Raw genomic sequence first — 7254 nt, forward strand, 5'->3', positions numbered from 1 at the left:
AGGGATTGTACTGGTCCATGTCCTGTTGAGAACCAGGCAGCACAGCAGGAGGTAAGTGGTGGGTGAGCAAACAAAGCTTCATCCGTACTTCAGTTTCTCCCCAGTGCTAATATCGCCACTTCAGCTCCACCTCAGATCATCAGACATTAGATTCTTATGGGAGCACCAGTCCCTGGAACCAAAAATGCTGGAGACTGTTGCTTTATATAGAATCCCATAGTACCATAAACCCCTGGTCAAAGACACAATTTTACATTTTATGATTATTTCATTTTGCCCTATTAGATAAGGGCAAGTGCCATGTTTTTTTTTTTTGTTCATCGTGGATCTCCAGCATTTGACACCACACCAGGCTCAAAATAGACCTTTAATAAATATTTGTTCCATGAGAAAGAATACATGAATGTATCAAAAACAGTGGTTGATACTGAAGAACCTCAAATGAGACTGTCTGGATGTGTCTGGTGAGATGTTGGGGCCTTGCCCTAAAAGGCATCTCTTTGCAACTTTTAGGGAAAGGAGGCGGGGTAGGCAGAATTCTAAGATGACTCTAATGACTCTTTTCCTTGTTTAACCTCCTTTCCTTTGGAGTGGGTTAAACCTTTAAATATGACCTATTACTCTATGATTAGGTTATGTGTTATACGACACAGTTGACTTTAAAAAAAAAGAAATTATCCCAGGTAAACCTTACCTACAGGTGAGCCCTTGAAGGGACTGGGTTCTCCCTGAAGAGATGGGAAGTGTGATGCAAGGGAAATTCCCTATTGATGGCTTTCAAGGTGGAGGGGCCATGTGACCAGGAATATGGGTGGCTTCTAGGAGCTGAGAGTGGCCCTCAACTGATGGCAGCAAGGAAATGGAGCCCTCAGTCCTACAACCACGAAGAATGGAATTCGGTCAACAAACTTACTGAGCTTACAAGTGGATCCTTCCCTAGAATTGCCAGATGAGAACTCAGACTGGCTGATGTCTTGATATCCACCCCAGAAGACCATGAACAGAAAACCCATTAGAGACACACTCAAACTTCTGATCCACAGAAATTATGACTTTGTAAATGGGTGTTGTTTTAAATCACTATGTTTGTTCATGGCCATTTGTGAAGCACTAATAGGAAACCTATACAGGTTTATGTTAATTTGCTGAGGGCAAACACAAATGGGGTGGGAAAGGAGGCATGGGGAGGCTTGAGAAGAGAGAATGATGTTTATTTCTTTAAGGGCTTCATATATCTGGTGTCTGACACTTAGGATGACTAATTGTTCCAGTTTGCCAGATCCTGAGGGTTTCCAGGAATGGTCCTGAGAAAACAAGGGCAGTTGGTCCCTGTACAAACTGGATGAGTTGCTTTGTGAGGGGAGCAATGAAATATGGTGACAAGAAGGCATAGCCTACTTTTACTCAGTAAGTAGCGGGAATACAGTGCTACTTTGGCCCACAAAGCCTTCTTATTTTAGAAGCACTTACATCAATGTGATTGTGGTGGAACCTCTAATAGAGACTATGCTGAGGTCCAGCTCTGATGTGACTACAAGTAGCAGATTTAAGTGAGGAATCTCTGAGAGCAATTATATGAAGATCAAATATAAAGACAGGGACACCTCCAGGACCTCCCAAAATTAATCACACATGTTTGAAATGGTTCTGCAGCTCCTGCATAGTACAGATGCAGCATGTGTCAGAGAAATTTGCATTCTTCTTGGTCATGTAACTTCATTGTAATCACAGGCTCATGAAACAGGTATGTACACATTCCCTATGCCAGGCACTGTGGTAGGTGTTCTCACACATGTTAAATCACAAAATCTCACACAATCTTACATGGTGATATTTTAAGCCTAATTTTGATTATAAGCAATCTGAGGCTTAGCACATTTACATAATTTGCTTAGAGATGGCCACCTGGGGCTATTCTATATGCATGTGAAATCTCCAGGAAATACTAAAAACAGTTCTAAGAATCAGTACATATAGCATCAGCAAAACTCTCAAAGGATTAAAGAGAACACACGGGTAACTTATCCTTTGGGTTTGCCTCTGCGGACTTAGCTTAGGAGCTGGAAGCTTTATGGAGAGAGTATGAAAGTCATCCTCATAGGGTTTCTATGGCCCAAACATCCGCATTTATCAAGGCCGCATTTACCAATACTTAATTCCAATATCTGCCCAGGAATTGACATTATTTAAAATGTATTTGCAGAAAGATTAATTGGATTAATTGAATTAAATAAAAAACCCAAGCATTAGCACATACGTTACTATCATGTTGCTTTATAAAATAATGTCCGACAAAAAATAAGGACAAATATCACGTTTCCTTCACATTCATTTCTTACTTACAGTGCCAGGGCTAATACCAGAAAATGAACATCCCTTCCTTTAGGTCTTATTTGTGAAGAAACTAGATGAAGTTTCTCATTTTCTTACCAAGGACCACTGTGTACAGTTGGGCAGGTTGTTTACTATACAAGAGTGCCTAGCATAGCAGCCATCTTGTTTTAATTTGCAAAGAAAAAGTACTTGGCTCACTAGAAACAGCCCTCCTAAACTAACTTGGTGCCATGCCTCACTCTCACAATTTAGGCAGAGCCTAAACTCTAAAAAGGTATAGTGTGTGCTGGCAGGTATAGGCCCTTTCAAGTAGTACTGTCCAGTTTGTCTGTTTGGCGGGAAGGGCCTGGAGGCAAAGAATCTCATTACGCCTGTATGTTGGGAGTTAATGGTTTTACCTACTGTATCTGCTTATCAGAAAACAAAATGCGGGGATAACAGGAAGGTATTTCTGTGTCGCACATACCTGGACCTGCCCCAAAACTTATGAGGGCATCTGAATCTCTACCTACGTGTGCAAATAATAACTTTCTTTATTTTTTTCTATACTACAACTTGTCTTTATTTTAAGTGCCTGATGACAGAACACTTAATCCATTTCCTGTTTGCCCTGAGAATACTCCCTGGCAGCGTTTGAGGCCACAGTTTGTACCCTGAGATAACTCGCAGATTACAGTCCTAACCTTACCTGCAAAGTTTGCCATGAAATATCTCGCTTTTATTATTATTTTCGCATCGCTCTAGTACATCGAGAGCCTTTGAAAACAAATGACACCATTCTATTTATAGCATTCTGTTTTTAGTCATGGTATTTCCATTTACAAAATATAGTGATTCTCGGTTGTTGAAAATGTCAAATCTTAGAAAATGTAGCATTTCTGATGTGATATTAACATTGCTCTTGAACAGTTGTTAGCCAAAGATTCATTTGATGAATCCGATTTTCCAAAATAGATGATTCTGGTGATTTTTCAGTTAGTACTTCGGAAGATGATATGGTTAGGCCTCTGTCCCATTCGAGACAGAAATAGCCCAACATCAGCTGACATGGATTGCACTCTGAAATGGTCAATTCGTGTTATGATTCCACGTTAAAAGTATGACTTTATTGGCGCACCCAGCGGAAAGGCTGATGTTAATGAAACTACTGACCCACTGCAATATTTTGAACTGTTCTCTATTGAGGAATTAGTTTCAAAAAGTTCCCAGCAAAATGAATGCCCAAGCTGCCTTGTTGGTTTCAAGGTCTCCTGGTCCGAAAGGATTTCATGAATGGAAAAATGGAAAGACACTGACAATGATGAACTGAAAGTCTTTTTTGCAGTAATGTTACTGCAAGGTGTCATGCAGAAACCAGAGCTGGAGTTGTTTTGGTCGACGAGGCCTCTTTTGGATACACCTTAGCCCAGGCAAATTATGACTGCCGAAAGATTTTTCTTTTGCTTTGGTGCCTGAATTTTGTCAACAATTCTTCCATATCCGCTGATCAATCAAAGGCCCAGATTTCATTGCAGAAGATCAAACCTGTGTTCACCACTCTTGTAAACAAGTTTTCAACTATATATACTCCAAATAGAAACACTGCAGTCGATAAATCACTAATGCTGTTCAAGGGGGCAATTAGCTATGAAGCAGTACATCCTGATGAAACAAGCATGATTTGGTCTCAAGCTGTATGTACTTTGTAAAAGTCAGTCTGGTCACGTGTGGAATATGCTTGTTCACACAGGGCCCAGTAGGAATTTGAAAGATTCAGCTGATGGCCTGAAATTGTCACATATTTTTGTTACCTTGGTCAATGACTTTCTTGGCCAAGGATATTGTGTCTTCCTCGATAACTTTTATACATCTCCCACGCTTTTCAGAGAATTACATCAAAACAGGACTGATGCAGTTGGCACAGCATATGTGAAAAGAAAATAGATGCAAATGATTTGAAAAAAAGGATTGCAGAGGGGACAACTGTAGCCAAATTCTGTGGCGAACTTATGGCACTGAAATGGTATGACAAGAAGGAGGTGACATCCAGAGGGTAGGGGGCGAGGGAGGAGGAGGGAAGTAGATGGGGTAAATGGGGTCAAATATAGGGGGGTAGGGGGAGGGTTAAGTGGGTAAAGAGGATCAAATATATGGTAGCTGAAGGAAACTGGACTTTGGGTGGAAACACAATAGAATATACAGATGTCAAATTATAATGTATACCTGAAAATTATATAATCGTATTAACCAATGTTACCCCAATAAACTTAATTAAAAAAAAAGAAGGAAGTGACAATGTTGAAGGCATTCCACAATGATACTGTGATTGAAGTAGACAACAGAAATGGAAAGAAAATTAAGAAGGCATGTGGCATTGTGGATTATATCTAGAATATGAGAGCAGTGGGCTCGGCTGATCAGATGCTCACTTCTTATCCAATTGAGCGCAAAAGACACAAGTTTTGGTACAAGAAATTCTTTCACCACCTTCTAAACAGTACAGTGCTGAACTCCTACACCCTGTTCAGTCTGAGCACATGATCAGCCATGTAAGCATCAGACTGACATTGATTGAAAGGATGCTGGAAAAGCATCACAAGCCAGGACAGCAACGTCTCCGAGGCCGTCTGTGCTCTGATGATGTCACACCTCTTTGCCCCTCTGGAAGACATTTACCCAAGAGCACACCAGCAACATCAGGGAAACAGAGTCCAACTAGTCACTGGAATGTTTGCTGCTCGCACAATGGCAAGGGTGGCAAGAAGATCTAGAGAGAAATGTGATATTTTTGTGCAGAATGTGATGATCCATTTTGTGTTGTTTCATGTTTTGAAATTTACCACATAAAAAAATTATTCTCATTATTTATTTATTTATTTTTAAATTAGTTTATTTTTTAAATTTTTTACACCTACTGCACCTGGTCTTCATAGGTGGTCTCCCATCCAAGTACTAACCAGACTTGACCCTGCTTAGCTTCTGAGATCAGATGGGATCGGGCTTGTTCAGGGTAGCATGGCCATACATGAAAAAAATTATTAAATACTAATCATCGTATACATTTCTGTTACATTAGGATTAGAGACAGGTTCTGTTTAGAAATAACTCTAAGAAGAGTTTTTATATTTTATTTTAACATTGAAATCCAGTCAGATTTGCTTTAGCCTCAAATAGCGTGTTTATGTAAAATTAAGTTAACGCTGGCAACGAGCTGCACTTTTTTTTCCCCTAAATGGGCAATCAGTTAATCTCAGTCATTTTTTTTTGTTAATCATTTTAGGTTTCAATTCAGACAATTCTGGTCTTCAGCCTTGTCCCGAACCTAATAAAAGGAGAATTTATTTTCTTTCCCCTTTCCTCAGTTCCAAAGGCTTAAATTGAAGATAGTATTGCAAAGAGGGGTCTGTTCCCTGTCATTAGCAGCTGTCCCTTGAATAGGAAGTAGAGTTAACTCACTCCATTTGGACTTTGGTGTTTCACATGTGTGTCCACTGATCATTAGTCCTGTGTTGGTGTCAGAGCACTCAGGGTACACTTGTTCATGTTTGCCAGTAGCTGCCTAGGCTGCAAGCCTTTCTTAGCCACTTCTGCATCCTTTTGGAAATATAGGAAACATTTAGCTTTTCTCTCATACCACCATGGACCTGTGCAATCATCTTGAGGGTATAGCCTTAGGTCCTTCCTGTAAAATAAGGTAGGGTCTTTTCTGCTTTCGAAGCCCTCCTGCACTCTGAGAATTTACTGTCTCTCTTCTGAGCTCTCTTCCAAGAAAGGCAGGCACTTGTTGGGGACACTTAGAGGAATTTAACTTTCTTACTTTTACTTTGCTCTTTTAATCAAGTCTTCAGCTGAGAACTGGCTTTGAAGTCATCTATTATTTATAGGATAAATTTGCTTCTTTGTGCTTAAAACCCAGTTTTTGAGATTCAAAAACATCTCTCAATATATTATCTCTCCTGAGCATTTCAGAACACCATATGAAGAGAGCTGAGACATGACTCTTTGTTATTCTCCTTCTCTAAGGCCTTCCTTCTCTAAGACATAGGCCTGACTGCAGCCTGAAGGGAGAATAAAAAGCTCAGAGCAGTTAATACCAAAATATTGCTTCCTTATGCTTACTAGAATAAAATCAGGGACTGGACTGGGGCTGGGCAGGAGTGGACAGAGAGCAGAACCATGAGTCAAGTACACAGCTTGTCCGTTGATGAACACCCAGCCTAGGCAAACTGTTCCTGTGTTGCGGGTGGGTGGAAATAACCTACACAAGGTCTTGGAAGAAGGCTTGAAGAGTAAGAGAGAACTCAGAAGTAGGGAAGAGCTTTGAAAAATCATCTCCGGTAGCATCTAGAGAAGAAATGCCATCATCCTCCAAAGAGTGCATGGAGAAGACCTTGTGGTCTCTGTCTTCTACTTAATTATACTTCAAGAGGAAGAAATGCAGATAACTTTGGATTCATTCCGTCCACTTTAGTGCCAGTTACATTTCTTTCAGTGCCACAGCTGGATGGCATGTTAACGTGTTTGGTCTTACCTTCCCAGCCTCCAAGATTTTCTCTGCATTTAGATACCAATATGATTTTTAATCTCTTTTATTAAATGTGTGAAGAATGCGAATATCTCCCAGACTTGGTGGTTGTCACATTAGCCTTCGATTCTGGAAATAAATTATGTTTTCATCTTTTTCTATTTCCAGTGATATTCTGTTGAAAAATTTGAAAAGGCTATATTGGGGCCACTGTCTTAGCCTAAATGTCCCATATTATGTGCTTTTTTAAAGAACATTTAAGAATAGTACAAATAGATATTTTTTACTTGATAATTATTAAAAGCATTTAAAATATTAAGAAATGAATTAGTTATTTTTATAAGCAAGTCATTAACATTGTTGGAGTAAAAAGTATCCTAAGATAGTATTATTTCAAAATAGTTCAAAGTGATAAA

The 7254-nt window shown here is 39.6% G+C and overlaps 2 pseudogenes; one reads left to right on the forward strand and one right to left on the reverse strand.

Moving 5' to 3' along the window:
* Positions 1–3184: 3184 nt before the first annotated feature.
* On the forward strand, positions 3185–5165 carry LOC105299490 (annotated as a pseudogene).
* Positions 5166–5221: 56 nt separating this feature from the next.
* Positions 5222–5340, reverse strand: LOC111746411 (annotated as a pseudogene).
* Positions 5341–7254: the final 1914 nt, after the last annotated feature.

This window comes from Pteropus vampyrus, unplaced genomic scaffold (genome assembly GCF_000151845.1).
Source record: "Pteropus vampyrus isolate Shadow unplaced genomic scaffold, Pvam_2.0 Scaffold186, whole genome shotgun sequence".
In the NCBI taxonomy this organism is placed as follows: Eukaryota; Metazoa; Chordata; class Mammalia; order Chiroptera; family Pteropodidae; genus Pteropus; species Pteropus vampyrus.